The sequence below is a fragment of the Aethalodelphis obliquidens genome, unplaced genomic scaffold (assembly GCF_003676395.1).
Source record: "Aethalodelphis obliquidens isolate GAN/ISIS:26980383/991018 unplaced genomic scaffold, ASM367639v1 scaffold78, whole genome shotgun sequence".
NCBI classification, from domain to species: domain Eukaryota; kingdom Metazoa; phylum Chordata; class Mammalia; order Artiodactyla; family Delphinidae; genus Aethalodelphis; species Aethalodelphis obliquidens.
Window position 1 is genome coordinate 1,924,042 of NW_020838022.1, and position 24,729 is coordinate 1,948,770.

Sequence of the window (24,729 nt, forward strand, 5' to 3'; positions counted from 1 at the left end):
ATCATCAGAAAATCTACAAACAATAAGTGCTGGAGAGGGTGTGGAGAAAAGGGAACCCTCTTGCACTGTTGGTGGGAATTTAAATTGATACAGCCACTATGGAGAACAGTATGGAGGTTCCTTAAGAAACTAAAAATAGAGCTACCATATGACCCAGCAATTCCACTACTGGGCATTTACCCAGAGAAAACCATAATTCAAAAAGACATATGCGGGCTTCCCTGGTGGCGCAGTGGTTGGGAGTCCGCCTGCCAATGCAGGGGACATGGGTTCGTGGCCCGGTCCGGGAAGATCCCACATGCCGCAGAGCGGCTGGGCCCGTGAGCCATGGCCGCTGGGCCTGCGCGTCCGAAGCCTGTGCTCCGCAACGGGAGAGGCCACAACAGTGAGAGGCCCGCGTACCACAAAAAAAAAGACATGCATCCAAATGTTCATTGCAGCACTATTTACAATAGCTAGGTCATGGAAGCAACCTAAGTGTCCATCAATAGATGAATGGATAAAGAGGATGTGGTACATATATACAATGGAATATTAAGCAGCTATAAAAAGGAATGAAATCGGGTGTTTTGTAGACACATGGATGGAACTTGAGACTATCATACAGAGTGAAATAAATCAGAAAGAGAAAAACAAATATCGTATATTAACACATATATGTGGAATGTAGAAAAATGATACAGATGAACCAGTTTGCAAGGCAGAAATAGAGACACAGATGTACAGAACAAACTAACGGACACAAAAGGGGGAAAGCTGGGTGGGGGGTCGGGTGTGATGGTGGTGGGATGAATTGGGAAATTGGAATTGACATATATATAAAACAGATAACTAATAAGAACCTGCTGTATAAAATAAATAAAATTAAATTTAAAAAAATAGATGATATATTCCAATAGTAGAAATGATTAATAGTGACTTTAAATTCCCTTTTTTTGCATACAGTCAATTTTTCTAGCACCACTTCTTCAAAAGGCTATCTCTATCTTGCCATCTTTGTCAAAAAACAATTGGGTCTCCTTCTGTACTTCATTCTGTTCCATTGATCTATGTACTATTACAGATCTATATTTGTACAAATACTTCTCTATACTGATAATCAGCCTTATAATCAAGCAGTGTAAATGCTCTGATTTTGTTCTCATATTGCAATCCTTTTAGCTGCTCTAGGTTCTTTCAATTTTCTTATAGATTTAATAAATAGCCTTTCAACTTCTTCAAGGTGCCTTCTGGAATTTCAACTGAGATTGCATTGACTCTATAGATCAATTAGGAAATACTGGACTTTTTATAGTCTTTCAAACCATGAACCTGTTACACAGTTTCTTGTATTTAGATCTTCTTTAATTTTTCTTAGTCATGTTTTGTGGTTTTTAGTGCACGGGTTTTAGACATATATTGTTAAATTTATCACCAAGCAGTTCATATTTTTGATGCTACTGTTAAGTAACATTTGCATTTAAATTTCTAATTTTTTGTTGCTACTATATAGAAATAAAAGTTATTTACATATATGGACCTTGCATCCTGCAACCTTACTTGCTGATTAATTCTGGAAGCTTTTTTGTAGATTACTTGCCATTTTCTACACATATGATCATGTTACCTGTGAATAAAGACAGTTTTACCTATTTTTACCAATCTACATGCCATTTTTTCCCTGCCTTAATACACTGTCTATTTTAAAGGGAAAGCATTCAATCTTCTACCATTGAGTATGATATTATCTGTAAGATTTTTCTAGATTTTCTTAGTCAGATTATAATATTTCCATTCCTTATTGCGAATTTTTAACATGGATGGATGTTGAATTTTGTCAAATGTGGGGTTTGTTTGATTGTTTGCTTGCATCTGTTAAGAAGATCATTTTTGCTTGTTCACATGGTAAATTACACCAAACAATTTTCAAATACAAAAACAACCTTAAATTCTTGGGATAGACCCTACTTGTTCACGAGGTGATCTTTTTTTATTATCACAGAATTGCATTTGCTAAAATTTTGTGAGGGTTTTTGTATCTATGTTCATGAGGGATAGTTGTCTAGTTCTCTTTGGCTGCAATGTCTTTGTATGGCTTTGGTATTCAGGTATTTTTGACCTCAGAATTGGTTAGGAAGGGATCCCTTCTTTTTTAATTTCTGTAAGAGTTTGTGTTGGATTGGCACTGTTTCTTCCTTAAATGTTTGGTAGAATTGACCAGTGTAGCCATATGAGCCTAGAGTTTTCTTTGTGGTAAGATTTAATTTCCAAATATTTGGGGATCGACTTTTAATCATTTTTTTAATTGAAGTATAGTTGCTTTACAATATTGTGTTAATTTCTGCTGTTCAGCAAAGTGAATTAGCCACACGTATACATATATCCTGTCTTTTTTGGATTTCCTTCCCATTTAGGTCACCACAGATCATTGGGTAGAGCTCCCTGTGCTATACAATCTGTTCTCATTAGTTATCTATTTTATACATAGTGTATACATGTCAATCCCAATCTCCCAATTCATCCCACCCCCTCTTCCCCACGTGGTATCCATACATTTGTTCTCTATGTCTGTGTCTCTATTTCTGCTTTGCAAGTAAGATCATCTATACCATTTTTCTAGATTCCACATATTTGCATTAATACATGATATTTTTCTCCTTCTGACTTAGTTCACTCTGTATGACAGTATCTAGGTCCATCCACATCTCTACAGATGACCCAATTTCATTCTTTTTTATGGCTGAGTAATATTCCATTGTGTGTGTATATATATATATATATATATATATATATATATATATATATACACCACATCTTCTTTATCTATTCCTTTGTTGATGGACATTTAGGTTGCTTCCATGTCCTGCCTATTGTTAATAGTGCTGCAATGAACAATGGGGTGCATGTATCTTTTGGAATTATGGTTTTCTCCAGGTATATGCCCAGGAATGGGATTGTTGGATCATATGGTAGTTCTATTTTTAGTTTTTTAAGGAACCTCCATACTGTTCTCCATAGTGGCTGTATCAATTTACATTCCCACCAACAGTGCAAGAGGGTTCCCTTTTCTCCACACCCTCTCCAGCACTTATTGTTTGTAGATTTTCTGATGACGACCATTCTGACTGGTGTAAGGTGATACCTCATTATAGTTTTGATTTGCATTTCTCTGATAATTAGTGATTTTGAGCATCTTTGCATGTGTCTGTTGGCTATCTGTATCTTATTGATTTTTTAATACAATCTTACTGTGGTCATACAGCATATGCTCTATGACATTATTCCTTTAAAATATAGAGTCTTGTTTATGGCTTATCTAGTCTAATACTGCAGTGTGCCTTTTAAACAAATGTGTATTCTTCTTTGGTGGTAGAGTGTTCTATATATGTCAATTAGGTTAAGTTGATTGATAGTGCTTTTCCAGTCTTCTATATCTTTACAGATTTTGTGTCTTTCTTTTCTATCAGGTAGTGAATAAGAGTGGTGACATCTGCAACCATTATTGTGGGTTTGTCAATTTCACTTTTTTAAGTTCTGTCCATTTTTACTTAATCTATTTTGATGTGTATAAACATTTTGAATGTTATGTCATCTTTTTTTTTTTTTTTTCATTTAATTTAATTTTATTGTTTCATAATATTACAAAGTTACAGGTGTACAACATAGCGATTCCCAATTTATAAACATTATATTCCATTTACAGTTATCACAAAATATTGGCTATATTCCCAGTGCTGTGCAACATATTCTTTTTTTTTTTTTTTTTTAACATCTTTATTGGAGTATAATTGCTTTACAATGGTATGTTCAGCTTCACAACAAAATGAATCAGTTATATATATACATATGTTCCCATATCTCTTCCCGCTTGCGTCTCCCTCCCTACCACCCTCCCTATCCCACCCCTCCAGGCGGTCACAAAGCACCGAGCTGTCATCTTAATGAATCAATACTTTTATCACCAAGAACTATCCCTTTTTGTCTATAATAGTATTAACCATCCTGAAGTCTACTTTTCTGTTATTAATATAGGCGCTTGAGTTTTCTTATGATTTGAGCTTATACGATATATATATTTCTATCCTTTCAGTTTTAACATATTTATATATTTGTATTTAATGTCTGAAGGTTAGTTTCTGTCCTCTGAGAATCAAAAGCCAAAGCAGAATTAGACATGCAAAAAATGTATTAGGTTAAACACCTGTGAGAGAAAATTGTAAGACCGTAATGCAGGTCTGAGTCTTGTGCTCAGACAGTCAAATGGGGAAAAAAACTGATGACAATATTCTTATATAATCACTTCAGACAATATTCTTATATAATCACTTCAGTTATATTTAGCATCTTCCCATTATCCATTATTCATAAATATTGTATTTATTTAGTAATTTTCTTTATAATTTCCCCCATTTGAAATTTATTTTAAAAGGAAACATAGCAAGCGTAGGTAAAAGAGCTTTTCCTAATTGCTTCCCAAGCCAACTTTATATATAACTACATTTAAGTGGGCTGAAAATTGGGGCTCCTCAGAACTCAGTGATGGGCATCAGGAAGACGTGCATCCACTTGGAAGAGGTGCATGCCTAGTCACCAGTTTACTCATCTGCACTTACTACTCTCTCTGCTTACCCATTTCTTCCTTCCTTCTTTCCTACGCCAAACCCAAGGGCTATGGATGCCCCAGGATTAAGGCCTGCCAGTTACCCTAGCACTGGTCAAGAACCAGCTGCTCCTGGACTGTACTGCCTGTTTGGGCAGAGAAGGATTGTGTATATAATTCTAAAATAATTTTGCATATGATAAATAGTAATTCTTCCACATCCTGGGAAACTGTATGTAGGTGATGTCTCTTCTTTCATTTTACATTTTCATAAATGCTTTCCTGGCAGGTATTGTAAAACATCAGGCATATAGGGAAGAACTTTCATCATTGGATTCTAATCTTGATTCTCATCGTACCAAAATTTGTTACTACTTATGACACCATCTTCACCAGGTTATTTTTATAAGCTCAGGTTAACCCTGGTTATTATCTATGCCAGGCATGTTGGCATATACATATGTGAAGCCCTAAATTCCTTCAGGGTTCTTTTCTTATGTTAATCTCTAGTACCTCCCACATTTATTTTTTAAATGTTTCCTTCTGTTCCCTTCAGTAACTGGTTTAATGTGTTTATTGGGTCATATTTTCTCCTCTTTCATCATATTCAGTTTAAGAAAACATATTTACCCCTATGCGTCTGCAGTGCATTCCTAACTCAAACAAAGAACCCATCCGTCTGGTATCTAAAGCTAGAGTTCAGAAATTCATAGACATGAAATTCTGGGAGAAGAGTTTTCCAGAGAGAGTGGCCATCTAGTGCAAACGCTCGCAGGTGGCAATGAGTTTGAACTTGCTTGAGAAATAGGAAAAAGGACAGTGAAGCATGAGCAGAGCGGGCAAGGAGAAAAATGAAAGAAGGAAAGAAGATGAGTTTCAGGAGGTCAGCAATAGTCAGATCATAAGGGGGCCACAGCAGTCACTGTAAGGACTGTGAATTTCATTCCAGGTTCATGAGAAGCCACTGGAGAGTTTTAAGCAGAGGGATGATGTAATCGGATTTAGGTTTTATGCAGGTTGATTCCCTTAGGAGTCCTTCAAGAACCACAGCTGTCTCCCTTTTCCCAAGTCCCCAACCAGCAGTAGGAGGGAAGAAAACACTGTTTGTGTTACCAAGTCTTTCATTTTCTTGTCTAAGTCTGATGCCTCATTGGACACCATGAGAATAAACAGAAGAGAGTTTTGGAAACACTCTGTGCTGTTCATCTATGATATATGCTCTGGAATGATAACACAGCCTCCTGCAAGAATGCAAGTTTGTCTTGATTCTAATCTAAAGAAGTGTGTTCTGAGGAAAGCTAGGCAGAGTCGCACCATACAAGCTGAGTACAGAGTTACAGAGATTTAGTGGAAAAGATCATTTATTCAAGAAAAAAGAATTCAAATGTAAACTGTAATGTCACCTCCAGTTTGTTTGGCTTCTGTGTCACTGACCACTGTTGTTTTCTGCTACTTCTCTTTGGTTCTGAAGTTTGTGTTTCTAAAATGGTGACCCAAGTTTCATACAACCTGTATTTTAGAAATGTTCTATGTTCTAAATTGTATTTTCCTTTCAGGAAAAGCATTTACGTGTCAAGTAGCAAAATAAGAATGAAATGATAGAGGGTGACGTTCCCCATTAAAGAAAGAGAAATTGGGTAGACACCTGTTAATGTACACTGCAGAAAATAAAAGGGATGGTGATATGAACATGCCCATCAACTTACCCTTATAATACAGTGATTTTCAAATGTTAGAGGAGCATTTTTGAGCCTGTGTTATCATAGTGAAATAGTGCCTGAGGATGCTGTTTTCAGAAGGTCAGAGTTCCACAGCTGCTCAGTCAGTATGTTGAGAACTGGTCTTTAATCTTCTGGCTTCTTTGTAGTTCTGACATCATGTCCTTTCTGTTTTGCTATTATAGAAACATGCCTTAGGCTAATACTTTTGCTTGTTGTACTGTGACATTTACCCTCTCTTCTTCATAGCAACAACAATAATAATAATATCAAAAGCTACTATTTATAGAGTGCCAGGCACTTTGCATCAAGATTTAACCTAATTTTTAAGAGTCCTGTAAGTCAGGAGTTGGGCCCAATTTCCAGATGAAAAATATAAGGCTACTTCCATGACTGACAGTAGGGCCATATTCAGGGAGAGGTCAGGAGATGGGGGCCTTTAGGACAGCACTGTTCCCTCCTTTTCTGCATCATGGAGCTGGCCAAGTGAGTACAGCTTGGCTTGAGTACAGCTTGGCAGCCTCTACAGGAGCTTTGCTGGTATTGAACAGAAAATTCAATTCTCACTGTCATTTTGAAGTAGGGACCTTTAAACTTTCTGATCCTATTGAGCTTGCCATAGACTTTCTGTCTAACAAGAAACAGACTCTTTCAATGTTCAGATGGTCCATATATAAAAGCTGCCCTATGAACAGAAGATGTATAACACCTAATTATTGCCCAACAACTATAATTTGCATAGAATAATATAGTATATTAAGTTCTTCTCTGTTGCCTCTCACTATATTAAGTTCAACTTGAAGTTTGCACTTCTGGTAAAAATTACAGCTTTCCTTTCAGTGAGAATGCTTGGTGCCCAAGCACTTATTAAAACTAGAATTCCTAAGAGGCAAATTTGAAAAGAGAGAAGCGCAGTTGTTGGCACTAATGGAAGGAAGCTGTGCTTTCATCCCCACATTCTTTTCATTTAAAAGAGGAATGAGAGGATGGAAAGGGTACAACTCTTTTATTTCTGTGGCATTAGAAGATATGAGAAACACCATAACTGGGTGCTCAGAACCAGTTGCAACTGCATTCTGTTACAGATACTTATGACTGCATCAAAAATACCAATACCTTCACTCTCAAGATAAGATCGTATTGCTTTCAGTTAAATCCTGACTATTTAATCTTAAGAAGTGTCAGAAAAACAACTATCTCTATTCTGTGTGAGAAAATGTGCATACTAACAGCAGGAGGTCTGATTAAACTATTTATTTGAAAACGACCAGCCTTAGCACAGCCTCTGCTGTCAATGGAATCAGTTTCTTCATTCTTACTGACACACAAAATCTTCCCTTCGATCTTACTAGATCACAACTGTTTATTACAACCTCTGCTTCTTGTCTATGTGTCCTACTATTTATATAGTAATTTTTCCAAAGCAACCACGGAGCTTTATACTTTTACTTCAAACTCTGCATCGAGTATGGGAATGTTCAGCACCATTATAACATGGAATAAATAGTATTAATTATGAGACTCCTCAGAATTCATTCATCTGTTAGACATTACAGTCATTACATAGAACTAATTTGACACTATGTCTCTAAAACGTGTTAAGACTCTTTGATGCTAAAAATTGCATTTGCAGAAGTGATTGTTGGAAGTTAACTGTAATGCTCTGAGATGATGCAGCATCCAGCTCTCAAAGGATAAACAGTGCAGTACCTGTGGAGTCATTACTCAGGCTATCCCTGCCCATGGCTTACTTCTGGCCTCAGAGACAGCAAGCCCTGGCTTCTATCTTTTCCACTCAATAGCTTCCCAGCTTTCTATTGGCTACCTCAACTACAGAGATGGGCTTGCCGCCAAGAGTCTAATCAAAACCTACCCAGTAAATTATATGGCCAAGTGTCTGCTGGGGAAGCAGATGGTAGTCTTACCTGAATGGAGAGACAGATAGTGTTATGGAAAGAATGTGTGCTTTGTTAACAGGCCAGGGTTCAAATCTCAGCTCTGCTACATATTGGCTGGATCTATCTATTAACTTATCTGCCTCTCAGTGATATTTATGAACTGCACATAATCACACATACCTTGTGGAGCTGTAAGAATTAAATACTATAACATGTAAAAGCACTTCACTCAGTACCTGGAATATAATAGACACTTAATAATACATGTTCATCTATTCTCCTCACCCATGAATTAATAAAAATATGATTTGCCCTGCTTATCTCAAACCAAATAATCCAGTGGTTTGTAAACTTTCTTTTGGAGCAGAGCCTTTAATTTTTCCCACAAGGAGTGCTTACATGGAAATTCGCACAATAAAACAAATTTAAGTAGGGCTCTTGGGCCTACCCAGTTGGTCTTTCACTCACTGCGCTCAGTGGTCTCTGAGATATTTCCAGGTAACCCAGTTTAAAACTCACAGCAGTAACGTGGTACTGTAGACTGAGTGTGTGCCCCTGAAATCACATACTGAAGCCCTAATCCCTGAACTGATGGCTTCTGGAGGCAAGGCCTTTGGGGGGTAATTGGGTTTGAACGAGGTCATAAGGGTAGAGCCCCCACGATAGAATCGGTCATAGGGGGAAAAAAGTGACACAAAGCTATTAGTTGTTATTTTTATTATAGGTTAATGTGAACTTTAGAAGCGGGGGTGGAAGGGTGGTGGTGAGGGAATAGGGAGGTGCCCTGAAGGAAACTCTGGTTCAATCTGGGCCAGTCAAGCATGCTATGAGCAGGGCCAACTTGGTGGGTATTTATGTAGTTGCATAGGGTGCGATGCTCGGAACGGCCTCGCACTCTGTTGAACATGTTGCTGTTGCCATCTTGAAATTTTAGTAATTTGTGAACAAGATGCCATACATTTTCATTTAGGACTGGGCCCTACAAATTCTGTAGCTGCTCCCATCCTTGGGCATGTAAGTTTTACAGAATTCTGGCCACTTGTTCTTGCTTCATTCTCTAATGGGAATGTGGCATTATATGGCAACTGGAAACAACCTTGAGTCTACTCCCTTTTCTTCCCCCTTGAAAGACATGGCCTTTGTTTATTAGTCCTGAGTTTCTTCTGCTGCTTGTCCCACTAGCTCTCATAGCAGATCTAAGTCTAGGCTTCATCAAAATCATTCATCACTAAATATGAACAAAATTAGTAGTACTTGGAGATATTGGAACAGACACACTGATTGTACTCATCAGTATTTTTCCTCTGTGAAATCAGGGAGAGGTTTCCTCTAATCTGGGTCAGAGAACCATCAGGAGACAGTTTGATATGCATATAATTTTTAATATATATTGTTTAATATATATAATATATATCATATAGTATGACACTGTTACTGTAATACTGTTTCCTTCAACACTGTTTGCTATGAGAGTGATGAGTGTTTTAAGAATTCTTTCATCCTCTGCCTGGTGCCTCACAGCAGTGTCTGCCACTGTCTAGGGCAGGCTCTCCTTGTCCCTTGCCTGGAATACTGCAGCAACTGGTTGTCCTTCTCTGCACTCCCACTCCTCTCCAATCCACCCCTAACACTATGGCCTTTGTGATGTTTCTGGAACAAAAGCCAAGCCACGCTGAGTCTTAGTTATAAACCCTTCAGTGGTTTCCATTGTCCTTAAGGTAAAGGCTAAGCTTCTTAACATGGCGGGTAAGGATTTTTGTGATCAGGCAGAAATACAGGCTCAGTGTAGATATATCGACGTGGACAATGATGAGGGTGACGGAGTGAAGGTTGGAGGGGGCAAGGTCAAATTTTGTCTGCATTATGGGTGCTCTCTGCAGTGCCTACTTGTCTTCCTCCTCCTTTTTTTTCTGGCCTTTTTAGGCTCACTTACCTTTACTGCTACCAGTTGCATTGTCCTTGAGTTTTCTTTGAAAACTTATAAGAGCTGAGCATGCTCAGAAGCCACAGACAGCTTTTGTCTCTGAATCTGCTTTCTCGTTCTGAAACATCACTAAGGCTTCATTGTGAGGGATGGACAATCCCCTCTTCACAATGAGGATCAGTGAGATCCATCAAGCGACCAATAAGGATCAAAATTTCCCTTATCACAATTACATAGGTTTCACTTTGAAAGGGTTTTCCTAAGCCGCACAAAATATAGAATAAGTTGGATAGTGTCACTGGATTTCCCATTTTATCCAGAAAAATAGCCCAAGGCCTTGATATAACCTACAGTCCTTCCATGACCTGTCAGCTGGACACTTCTCTGACCTCATTCCTACTCTTTCACTCTTGCCCTTCTGTGGTAAGCCAAAAAATGTCCTCTTGTAAAGATATATTGGGTTGGCCAAAAAGTTCGTTCGGTTTTAAGTAAAAATAAAAGATACATTTTTCATTTTCACCAAGAATTTTATAGAACAATGTATTCACTAAACAAACAAACTTTTTGGCCAACGCAATATATGTCAAGTCCCTGGAACCTGTGAACGGTACCTCCTGTGGCAAAAGTTGTGATTTTGAGAGGAAGAACTTATCCTCAATTATCCAAATGGGTCCAATATAATCACAAAGGTCCTTATACTGGAGAGGCAGAGAGAGACATATGAAGAAGTCACAAAGAAGGGGAGAAATGAAGGAAGAGGCAGAGGTTAGAGTTATGCTGCCACTAGCCAAGGAATACAGACAGTCACGAAGGTGGAAGACCAAGGAATAGACCCTCCCCTAGAGTCTCTGCAGGGAGCATGTCCCTGCTGACACCTTGATTTTGGACTTCTGGCCTCCAGAGCTATGAGGAAATAAATGCTTTAAGCCACCCAGTTTGTTACAGTAGCCCTAGCAAAATAATCTACCTTCTTTTTTTTGAGGGGGGTGGTTATAGTTGCTTTACAATGGTGTGTTAGTTTCTGCTGTACAACTAAGTGAATCAGCTATATGTATACATATATCCCCTCCCTGTGGCACCTCCCTCTCCCCCCAATCCCACCCATCTAAGTCACCACAGAGCACCGAGCTGCACTATACAGCAGGTTTCCACTAGCTATCAATTTTACACATGGTAGTGTACATACCTTCTTTCACTCCCACTGGCTTCCTTGCTGGTCCTCAAATAGGCCAAGTGAATCCACATTAGGACTCACTGCTCTCTCAGACTAGAGAGCTCTCCCGCCAGATAGCTCCCTAGTGAGAGATTGCTCCATGGCTTTCTCCTTCACTTCCTGCAGGAGTCTGCTCAAAGGTCACTTTTGCAGTACTGCTTTCCTTGACCACACTGTTTAAAATAGGCCCCTTGGCACTCCTTAACATTCTTGCCCTATTTTTTTCTTCTTCATAGTACATATGGCTTATCTGACATACTGTTTATTTCATATATTTACTTATTTATTATTATCCACATCTGGTTGTCTATACACCCAGTAGAAGATAAGCTCCATACCGTCAGCAATTTTTGCCTGTATTGTTCACCACTGTATTCCCAGGGCATATAACAGTGCCCTGGCACCTAGGAGAAGGCCCAGTATATGTAAGCATTCAATAAATATTTGTTTAAAAAATCACCTAATATCAGAGATAGAAAGAGGTAGTGATAAAGGAAGCATTTTATAACTTACCATTCATGCTTCCTAAACTGTCCTAACCATTAACCATGCAACCTCCCTAATCCCAACAAATCATTTAATTTCCATTTTCAAATATTAGTATTTACAGAAAGACTTTGAGACATTTCATGTATTACAGTTGAATATAACTATATTTTCAATCATATATTTACTCAACAATTTTTAAAAATCAAACTGATATTATCAAGTATTTTCCTCTGTATCATGCTGAAATCCTAAGCATAGGGTTTCCTAATTAAACAAACACTCAGCAGATATGACCAAAATGGTGAGTATATTTATTTTTTTAATATATAAATATTATATTTATTTTGAAGGGCCTGTACCTTAAGTATTGGAAGGCTGCTTAGAATATTTGTGGCCAATTACTATAAATATTTATGTGATTAGACTGATTTGGGGAAAGAAAATGATGGAAATGATTGTTTTAATTGTTGAACTATTACTCTTTTTAAAGTAAAATTGGTTAATTGAAAAAATGACATACATACAAAAAAGAACACCTATAATAATTGTACAGCTTGATGATTTTTCCCACAGTAAAATTATCCTGTAACAACCACTCAGATCAGAAACTAGAACACTAGCAATATCCTGAGAAGTCCCCCTGGTGCCCCCTACCAGTTACTACCCTCCCTTCCACTCCAAAGGTAGCTCCTATGCTAACGTATTTTTACAACAAAATACTTACATTTTATTTCATATCTACCATTGAAAGTTCAACAGACATTGATGCTACAATTTAACCTCACCCACCATCAAGTTTTATCAGTCCTTCTATTTTGTTTTTCTCAAAAAAATAAGGGCTAAACATAGAGAGCTGTAAATTTTGATCTGAGACAACCTATTTCCCCATTCCTGCTTATGTATGTGCTCTAATAGAGATGTTTTCAAATAAAAATCCATACTCTCTTTTCTCAAATTAAAGATGTGCTAGTAGCCAAGCACTAGCAAGGCAGAGTACACACACACACACACCAAAAGAAATGCATTTTAGTTTAGGATTATGGTTTTAGTTTCAAGCTTAAATAAAGTAAGTAAAAGATATTTCTAAAAGGATAAAAATACCTTAACTGTGTTCTTTTAAATAAGGGTGCACTCAGAAGTTAAGACCCTTGAATTCAAAAGCTCTTGTCCCCTTTACTGTTAGCCACTGATAGTTAAAATGTTTTAAAGTAATAAAAGGTATAAAGGGTAGATGCAAGACACCACTGAAACATCATCTACCTGTCATGGGTACATTTCAATTATATCCATCATGGCCTCCCAGGAGCAAGCCTGGACACTGCCTCCCAGGAGCCCCAGGCAGGTTCTGGCAGGACTGCTGAGGGGCTTGCTCTGTGGGTGGTAGCTTATCATTGTTAGGACATATCCTGGGTGGCTTTATGGAAGGATGAACAGCCAGCAAGCTCCAGCCCAAAGTTAATATTGGAAAGCCAAAGACTACATAATTTTCACAGCATCTATGAGTTTCTGCCACTGAGACACAACATGGATACACATACATGAGTAAAAGAAATACACGGAGGTGCCACGTCCAAGCTGTAACTTTTTCTATGAATAGCAAGGTTTTCAACTGGTAAAGAAGATTAATCTTGCAGAGGGATTCACTGAAAAGGCCTTAGAAGAAGGCTTTGAGAGGTCCAGAATAGTCTTTCGTCCTTTTAAAATGGCTCTGACTTTCCAGTTAGCCACAGAGCAGCTTCCACATGTTTTTATTCCTAAGTACTTGAACACTGTAAAATAAAGGTAAAAGACATATACTCAGAAAACTGTAAGACACTATTTAAAGAAACTGAAGATGATACAAACAATGGAAAGATAGCTCGTGCACATGGATTAGAATTCATATTGTTAAAATGGCCACGCTACCCAAAGCAATCTACGGATTTAATGCAATCCCTATCAAATTACCCATGACATTTTTCACAAAACTAGAACAAATAATCCTAAAATTTATATGGAACCACAAAAGATCCAGAACTCCCAAAGCAATCCGGAGAAAAAAGAATGAAGCTGAAGGTATAACCCTTCCAGATTGCAGACTATACTACAAAACTACAGTAATCAAAACACCATGGTATTGCCATAAAAACAGACACATAGATCAGTGGAACAGAATGAAGAACCCAGAAATAAACCCACACACCTATAGTCTATTAATCTATGACAAAGGAGGCAATGGAGAAAAGAAAATCTCTTCAACAAGTGTGTTGGGAAAGGTGGACAGCTACACATCAAACAATGAAATTACAGCATTCCCTCACACCATACACAGAAATAAACTCGAAATGGTTTAAAGACCTAAACATAAGACATGACACCATAAAACTCCTAGAAGGATATCCCCTTCTTTGGGCTGCATTTTCAACTCTTTTGCCCATTTTCTATTGGATTGTCTGTCTCTTTTTATTGATTTACAGGAGCAGTCTGGCTGCTTTTGTCTTTTGTCATTCATGAGTCTTTTGTCATTCATGAGTCTTTTGTCATTCATGTGTGTGAGATATAAATAAATATATAAATACATACATATAGATATGTGTATACACACACACACACACACACACACACATATATATATATATAGAGAGAGAGAGAGAGAGGGAGTTTTAGAGAATTTTCGTTATCCTAAAGGATCCCTCATGCCTGTTTGCAGTTAATTCTCATTACTAGCCACAGGCAACCACTGATCTGATATTTTCTCCTATACTTTGCCTTTCTAAAATGCCAAGAAAATGGAAACATGCATTATGTAGGCTTGTTTTTTCTGGCTTTCTTCACTTAACATGGTGATTTTGACAGTCATTCTTATTGTTGAATGCATCTTTAGTTCCTTCCTTTTAATTGCTGTACCAAAGTTTGTTAATACAATCACCAATTGAGAGATATTTGGCTCATTTCCAGTATTTAGTGGTTAGAAATAAAGCTACTATAAAATGGTGCATATAGGCTTTGTGTGATGTAGGTTTTCATTTTACTTGGGTGAATACCTGGGAGTGGGACCATTGAGTCATATTGTACATGTATGTCTAAATCTTTTCAAGACAGTATGGTACCGGCACAAAAACAGAAATATAGATCAATGGAACAGGATAGAAAGCCCAGAGACAAACCCACGCACATATGGTCACCTTATCTTTGATAAAGGAGGGAGGAATGTACAGTGGAGAAAGGACAGCCTCTTCAATAAGTGGTGCCAGGAAAACTGGCCAGGTACGTGTAAAAGTATGAGATTAGAACACTCCCTAACACCATACACAAAAATAAGCTCAAAATGGATTAAAGACCTAAATGTAAGGCCAGAAACTATCAAACTCTTAGAGGAAAACATAGGCAGAACACTCTATGACATAAATCACAGCAAGATCCTTTTTGACCCACCTCCTAGAGAAATGGAAATAAAAACAAAAATAAACAAATGGGACCTAATGAAACTTCAAAGCTTTTGCACAGCAAAGGAAACCATAAACAAGATGAAAAGACAACCCTCAGAATGGGAGAAAATATTTGCAAATGAAACAACTGACAAAGGATTAATCTCCAAAATTTACAAGCAGCTCATGCAGCTCAATAACAAAAAACCAAACAACCCAATCCAAAAATGGGAAGAAGACCTAAATAGACATTTCTCCAAAGAAGATATACAGACTGCCAACAAACACATGAACGAATGCTCAACATCATTAATCATTAGAGAAATGCAAATCAAAACTACAATGAGATACCATCTCACACCAGTCAGAATGGCCATCAAAAAATCTAGAAACAATAAATGCTGGAGTGAGTGTGGAGAAAAGGGAACACTCTTGCACTGCTGGTGGGAATGTGAATTGGTACAGCCACTATGGAGAACAGTATGGACATTCCTTAAGAAACTACAAATAGAACTACCATATGACCCAGCAATCCCACTACTGGGCATATACCCTGAGAAAATCATAATTCAAAAAGAGTCATGTACCAACATGTTCACTGCAGCTCTATTTACAATAGCCCGGAGATGGAAACAACCTAAGTGCCCATCATTGGATGAATGGATAAAGAAGATGTGACACGTATATACAATGGAATATTACTCGGCCATAAAAAGAAATGAAATTGAGCTATTTGTAATGAGGTGGATAGACCTAGAGTCTGTCATACCAAGTGAAGTAAGTCAGAAAGAAAAAGACAAATACCGTATGCTAACACATATATATGGAATTTAAGAAAAAAAAATGTCATGAAGAACCTAGGGGTAAGACAGGAATAAAGACACAGACCTACTGGAGAACGGACTTGAGGATATGGGGAGGGGGAAGTGTGAGCTGTGACAGGGCGAGAGAGAGTCATGGACACATACACACTAACAAACGTAAGGTAGATAGCTAGTGGGAAGCAGCTGCATGGCACAGGGATATTGGCTCGGTGCTTTATGACAGCCTGGAGGGGTGGGATAGGGAGGGTGGGAGGCAGGGAGATGCAAGAGGGAAGACATATAGGAACATATGTATATGTATAACTGATTCACTTTGTTATAAAGCAGAAATTAACACACCATTGTAAAGCAATTATACTCCAATAAAAAAAAGAAATAAGAAAACTAACAAACTTTTCTTTATTGAAGTATAGTTGATTTACAGTATTATATTGGTTTCAGTTGCACAGCACAGTAATTCAGTGTTTTTATAGATTATAATCCACTATAAGCTATTATGAAGTAATGGCTATAATCCCCTGTGCTGTACCATCTATCCTTGTAGCTTTTCTATTTTATACACAGTACTCTGTACCTCTTAATCCCATTCCCCTGTCTTGACCCTCCCACCTTCCCTCTCCCTATTGGTAACCACTAATTTGTTTTCTATATCTGTGAGTCTATAACAAACTGTTTTATAAAAGTGGCTAGTGTATGGGAGTTCTCATCTTGCCAGTAGTTCTTCCTCATCTTTGCCAGTGCTTAGTGTTCTCATATTCTTATTTTTAAGTTGTTCCAATAGGGGTGTAGAGGTATCTCATTGTGGTTTTAATTTGCTAATCATTAATCATGTTGAACATCTTTTCTTGTGCTTAATTACCATCCATATATTTTCTTTGTTGATGTTTTTGTTCAATATTTTGCCCACTTTTTAAAAAAACTGAATTGTTTATATTCTCATTATTGAGTCTTGAGAGTGCTTAATACAGTCCAGCTACAGGACCTTTATCAGATAAGTGATTGGCAAATATTTTCTCTCAGTCTTTGGCTTAAATAGTGTCTTTTAAAGGGTAGAAGTCTTAATTCTGATGAAGTCAAATTTATCACTTTTTTTTGTAGGTATTATGCTTTGGTGTAGCATGTAAGAAATCTTTGCTTAGCCCAGGGCCACAAAATATGTTTCTATGTTTTCTTCTAAAACATTTATTGTTTTAGGTTTTGTATTTAGGACAATGAGCACTTTTGAATTAATTTTGTATATAGTGCAAAGTATGCATACTGAGGTTCATTTTTTTCCATATGTATATACAATCATTCCAGCACCACTTGCTAAAAAGTCTATCCTTTCTCCTTTGGAACTTTGTCAAACAATAGTTGAATATATTTGTGCAAATCCATTTATGGGCTCTCTGTTCTGTTCCATTAATTTATATATCTATCTCAATATGTCTATATCATTTTTATAATATTACACTGCCTTAACATATGTAGAATATATGTAGCTTTATAGTAAGCTTGGAAATCGGGTAGCTTCAGCCCTCCAAATGTTCATTTCAAAATTGTTTTTCTTATTTAAGTTCCTCTGTTTATCCAACTAAATTTTAAAATGAGCTTGTAAATTTCTATAAAAAAACTTACTGTAATTTTAACTGGAATTGCATTCAATATATAGATAATCTGGGGGATATTTGAAAATCTAACAAGTCTTCCAATCCATGAACATGTTCCATGAATTTAGGTTTTCTTTGATTTTTCCATCAGTGTTTCAAGTTTTTAATTACTGATTCTGCACAAATTTTGTAAGATTTATACCTATAATTTAATGTTTTTGATGCTACTGTAAATGGCATGATTTCTTTTTAATTTCAGTTTCCAATTTTCATTGTTAATATGTAAATAAATATTTCTGTAATAAATGTATATCTTACAAACTTGCTAAACTCAGTCATCAGTTCTAATAGCATTTTCAAGTATTCTTTGAGATTTTCTACATAAACATGTCATCTGCGAATAAAGACCTTTCTAGTCCAGATTATTTTACCTTTCCAAAAGATATACCTTTCAGTCAATTTTCTTGCCTTATTGCACTGGCTAAGTATGATGTTGAATATGGGTCTTGTATGGTGATGGTTATGCGTGGTGACAACAGATATATTTTTTCTTGCTCCTGATCTTAGGGGGAAAGCACTCAGTCTTTCACCATTAAGTATGTAAGTTGTAGATCTTTTCTGAAGATATTCTTTATTAGATTAAGGGAGTTATCTTCTTTCCCTAGTTTGCTGAAAAAATTATCATGAATAGATTTTTAATTTTGCCAATTGCTTTTTCTGCATCTACTGAGATGATTATAGGATTTTTCTTCTTAGTGTGTTAGTGTGGTGGATCAAATTGAGTAACTGTTGAATGTTAAACCAGTCTTACATCACGGAGATAAAACTCACTTGGTCATAAGTAACATTCTTTTTCTATGTGGCTAGATATGATAGATTTACTAATATTTTGATAATGATTTTTCTATCTATACATAAGAGATATTGGTCTGTAGTTTTCTTTTATTGTAACTACTTTACTTGGTTTTGGTATCAGGGTAATTCTGTCCTTACAAAATGAGTTAGAAAGGGTTTGTGTAACCTTAGCACTTTTTCTTCATTGATGTTTGGTAGAATTTGTCAATGTTTGCCATCTGTGCCAGGAGTTTTATTTGTTGGAAGCCTGTTCATTTCACATTCAATGTCTTTAATAGATATTAATCTATTCAGGTTATTCATTTTTTTAAATTAAGCTTCAGTAGTTTGTTGTGTTTACAGTAATTTGCCCACTACATCTATATTATATTTATGGATGTAGAATTATGTGTAGTATCTCCTTATTATCTTTTTAATATTTATAGGGTCTGTAGCTGATCATTCATTCCTGATATTTAAAATTTGTGTCACCTCTTTTCTTGGTCAGTCTGACTAAACCTTAATTGATATTATTAATTTTTCTTTAAAGAACCAAATTTCATTTCATTGATTTTCTGTATTGATTTTTGTGTTTTCACTTTTATTGATTTCTGCTTTTACCTTTCTAATATTCTTTCTTCTGCTTGTTTTGGGTTTAATTTGTTCTTTTTTCCAATTTCCCTAAGGTAAAAACTAGATCATTGATTTGAGAACTTTCCTCTTTCCTAATATAAACATCTAACAGTATGCTGTAAATTTCCCTCTAAGTTCTGCTTTAACAGCATCCCTCAAATTTTGATATATTTTCATTTTCCTTTCACTCAAAATATTTTCCACTTTCCCCTATGATTTCTTCGTTGACCCATGGGTTATTTAGATGCATGCTTTTAATATCAAAATATTTGGAGATTTTCCTGATATCTTTCTCTTATTGATTTCTAGTTCAATTCCATTATGATCCAAGAACACACTTTTTGTTTTCCTTTAAAGTTCTTATAGTTTGTCTTATAACCCAGGTTATCATCTACCTTATTGGGTTATTTCATACACACTAGAAATGAAAGTGTATTCCTCTTTTGTTGTTTGGAGTCTTCTATATATGCCATTGTGTCAAATTGATTGGAAGTGTTGTCCTGGTCTTCTATAACCTTACTGATTTTGTGTCTATTTATGCTATTGGTTAATAAGAGAGGAATGTTCGGATCTTCAAGTATAAAATGTGCTTCATTGACTTTACAGTTCTGTCAATTTTTTTTCATGTACTTTGAAACTCTAATATTAACTGCCTACACATTTAAGATTGTTATGTTATGTTGAAGAAGGGACCCTTTATCACCAGTGAGAAAGTGAACTAAGACTAGAACTACATTCTTTTAAATCATTTTTTAGGAATCTTTCTTGTACTTATATGGATTACCTGTAGACAAAACACGTAATTCCATCTCTATTCTCTTCTTCTTACAATTTATGCAAGATTAATCTTTTTAAATCCCATTTTGATCAAGTAATTTATGAGTTAAAAAAATTTTGATTCCAACATTGCCTATTGAGTTTGTATGTAAAACCCTCTTCATTGTGACTCTGAATAGTCTTAATCTTTCACCACTCACTTATTCTTTATGCAAAGTAAATGGACTACCTTTGTCCAGAACATGGATCACTTATCTACTAATTCAGCATCCATTTGGAACAAATTATTTGACTAAATGCCACGAATATTTTTTAAATGTGTTCCCTCTTCTTGAGAAGGTTATAATCTAATGTAAACAAAACTATGGAAATGAGCATAAGCTAGAAAGGAGGGCAAGGCTACAGTGATGAACAGGATTGGTTAGAGCAGAGAGGCAGGATAGCAAGCAATCTGTAAATAGTGCAATAGCCTCAATGGAAAATGACTCAGGGAAGTGACTTTGTCAGGATCTAAAGTTATTTTGTGATCTATCGGTTCCAGAATACTAATGATCAAGAGCAAACAAAAATCAGAAGGCTTTATGGTTGTGTATAAATGCCAGGAACCACAGAATCAAAAAATACAATAACTGGCTTTGGGGAGATTGATCCTAAATATCTCTCCATGGCAGAATAACTTGCATGTTGGCTGACTACAAGTTTTAGGAGTTTCGAATGGCATTACTACTTAACCTACTTGTTCACAGATGAATTTGGCTTAGATTCTAGTCTGTATTAAAGTAGACTGAATATTGTCTTAAATTATGCATTTGGAGAATAATTTATTCATATTAAATACAGACCCAAATATGAAATTCAGCACAATAATTAAGAATAAGAACTCAAAGAATCTCATGCTTCAGGCATTTAGCATCTGATATAGTTTTGCATACGTATAAGGTGCACTGGAACAAACCTGAAAACAAAGTGAGTAGGTACAATATATCATTCTGTAATTAAAAGGAACAGGCCTATGAAAGTACTACTAAAGTAGTTTGAAGAAAGCAGCTGATCTTTTAAATGCTTATGTATTTTCGAAGTTTTTAATCTTTTATCTTTTCAACAATGACTTAATTGACTTCATAACATGAGATTACGTATCTGTCAAATGGGCTATTTTTATAAATCATGTTATAATTAAATTATGGTCTCTAGGGCCCAGTGTCAAATCATAGGAGTGGCAGGCTACCCATTCACAATAAAGGAAGAGGGGAGTGTGTGTGTGTGCGTGTGCACGTGCACGTGTATGCACCGATTTTTGGTTTTGTTGTTGATTTTCTGTTTGAATTGGATGATGAAAGACAGCTGGAAACACTACTGGTTATTTGCCAAATTTTAAGAGAACCATCAACTAGTGGATTGCTACCCTTTGTTGCACACTTTGATTCTTCCCCAGTACAAGTTGTTTTCCCTTCTTGGAAGCCTTTTTTAATTAACAAACTTTATTTTTTAGACCAGTTTTTAGATTGATAGCAAAACTGAACAGAAAGAACATAGTTCTTATATACCCCTAGTCCTCATACACATACAACTTTGCCCACTATGGACATCCCACACAACAGTGATACACTTGCTACAACAGATGAACCTATATTGACACATCATTAGCACTTAAAGTCCATAGTTTACACGAGTTCTTTCTTGATATTTTACATTCTATGAGTTTTGATAAATGTATAATGACTTGTATCCACCACTGTAGTATCATACAAAATAGTTTCACTACCCTAAAAATCCTCTGTGCTCTGCCTATTCATCTCTCCTACCTCCTTAACCCCTGGCAACCACTGATCATTACACTATCTCCATAGTTATGTCTTTTCCAGAATGTCATTTACATGAAATAGATAGGCTTTTCAGATTGGTTTCCTTCACTTAGCAATATGAATTTAAGTTTCCTCTATGTCTTTTCATGGCTTGAGAGCTCATTTCTTTATAGCACTGAATAATTTCTTTGTCTGGATTACTACAGTTTATCCATTAAACTACTGAAGGACATCTTGATTGCTTTCAAGTTTTGGCAATTATGAGTGAAGCTGCTAAAAACATCTGTGTGCAAGTTTTGTGGGGGCATTAGTTTTCAAAACACTGAGGTTAATATCAAGGAGTGTGATTGCTGGATTGTATGGTAAGCATGTTTAGTTTCATAAGAAACGGCCAAATGTTCATCCAAAGAGGCTGTGCCACTTTGCATTCCCATCAGCAATAAATGAGAGTTCCTACTGCTCCACATCCTCATCAGCATTTGGTATTGTCAGTGTTTCGGATTTTAGCCATTCTAATAGGTGTGTACTGGTATCTCATTGTTGTTTTAATTTGGAATTCTTTAATAATATATGATGTTAAGCATATTTTCCAATGCTTACTTGTCATCTACATAATATTCTTCAATGAGGTGTCTGTTCAGGTCTTTTTCCCATTTTTTATACAGGTTTTCCTTTTCTTATAACTGTGTTTTAAGAGTTCTTTATATATTTTGGATAACAGTCCTTTATCCGATATGTATTTTGCAAATATTTTTCCCACTTTGTCACTCGTCTTTTCATTCTATCAACACTGTCTTTTAAAAAGCACAAGTTTTTAATTTTAATGAAATCTAGCTTATCAATGATTTCTTTCACAGATCTTGCCTTTGGTGTTTTATCTAAAAAGTCATCACAATGGTATATGAAAATACTGAATATAAAAATATTGAATCACTATGTTATACACCTGAAACTAATGTAATATTGAAAAGCAACTATACTTTAATTTCTTAAACTTTTTTTTTTTTTTTTTTTTTTTTTTTTTTGCGGTACGCAGGCCTCTCACTGTTCTGGCCTCTCCCGCTGCGGAGCACAGGCTCCGGACGCACAGGCCCAGCGGCCACGGCTCACGGACCCAGCCGCTCCGCAGCACGTGGGATCCTCCCAGACCGGGGCACGAACCCGCGCCCTCCGCATCGGCAGGCGGACTCTCAACCACTGTGCCACCAGGGAAGCCCTCTTAAACTTTTTTAATTAAAAAAATAAAAAGTCACTGCCACACCCAAGATCAATTAGGTTTTCTCCTGTGTGGTCTTCTAGGAGTTTTATAGTTTAATGCTTTACATTTAGGTCTACGATTCACTTTGAGTTAATTTTTGTGAAGGGTGTAAGGTCTGTATCTAGGTTCATTTTTTTTTTTTTGCATGTGGATGTCGTTTTGTTTCAGCACAATTTGTTGAAAAGACAACCTTTGCTCTGTGATCTTGGAGCAGGTTCCTCAACTGTTCCTTATTTCATCAGCTATAAAAAAAATGGAATAATAATAATAATACCTATCTCACAGGACTGTTGAGAAGATTGGCACATGGTAGGTGCTCAGTAAACAAATGGTAATAGCTATATTGTTACAATTATCATCAGAGTGTCCAGCAAGGCCGAGACAGGTCAGATGGAAAGCTGTCTCCATGGAGTCAGCATATGAGAGAGAGAGCACTTGGGGATGGATCAATCCTGAAGAGTCACAACCCAAGGTATTTTACTGAACTGGAGAGAAGAGTGTTACCATGGGGAAAGCCTAGATCCTAAGCAGAAGAGAGAACAAAAGGGGTGTAGCGTTGAATGGGCAAGGCAAAAATATCATGATAAGAACAAGTTGAAGATTCAAAGCCAGGAGAAACAAGAAGTAATTGAGTGTGGAGTGTGACTCCTGGTGCAGACAGGAGATCTCGTCTCCAACACTGGGCATGTAGCAAGTTTGCTGTTATGCACTTGGCTGACTTGGCCAGAACAAACATACCTCCTTTGAGGCACTGCATGGGCTCCACATGCACTGCACCTAGAACATCATGAACCTGAGTTTGGTGAGCCCCTAAACACATCAATCCATCTCATCTACTGTGTATTTTATTTCTTCCCAGGATCAAGCATAAAGTAGTGGTTCACTGGGTACAAGAGGAATAACTTATCTCCAATTTCCACACATTTGCCCTTTTCTTTCTGCTTTGGAACGCATGAGGCTTGACCATCATTAAACAGAGATATTATCTTGGATGTGCAAATCAAGGAAATAATTTTTCTCAACCCATTGGACCAAAAAATATTTAGTCTTCCTAAAGGATAGAATGGTAGCCCCAATGGTTTAGTTTCTTGCATTAATACTCACTATGGGTTAATGTGCTATTAATATGGAAAAAAAAAGAAAGAAAGCCCTTTAAATAGCAGCTTGTGCTTCTTTTTTATTTCCCTCCTGCAAAAGCTGATATACTGTGTGTTTCTTCCATCTGGCAGGAAGCTAATCTGAATATGAATCAATCCTTGCAAAAATAACTGCAGGAAATTTTAGACATTCATAACTTTCCAAAGTTTTTTTTTCTCTTTAACAATGGCATTTTTGTCATTCTTTCAGTTGAGCAAAGTTTTTCAACTGAAATTAAATATGACTATTTAGAGAATTGTGCCACTTCATCCCGAATGCTTCCTTTACTGTTACGGATTTACATTGCTCATATTCAAGATATATGCACATAAATGAGTAATTGCTGCTATCCCAAAAAGTTTTAATCGTGAGAGGAAAACAGATTAATGTGATGTTCACAACTTGATAAGCAAAATCATAAAAAAAATCATTCTCAAATATCTGATTTGTCTTTCCTTGAAGTTTATTTTGTAATAATGCTGGTTTCTTCTAACATTGGTTGTACCAACTAATATTTCTGGTGCTATGAGGAAAAAACCCTCTACCTCATAAAACAAAACTCAATTTTTTAGCAAGTAACTCCTGGCTATTTCCAAAATCAGTGCTTCCCAGCCATTCCCACTTCATGGCACACCAAGAAAATG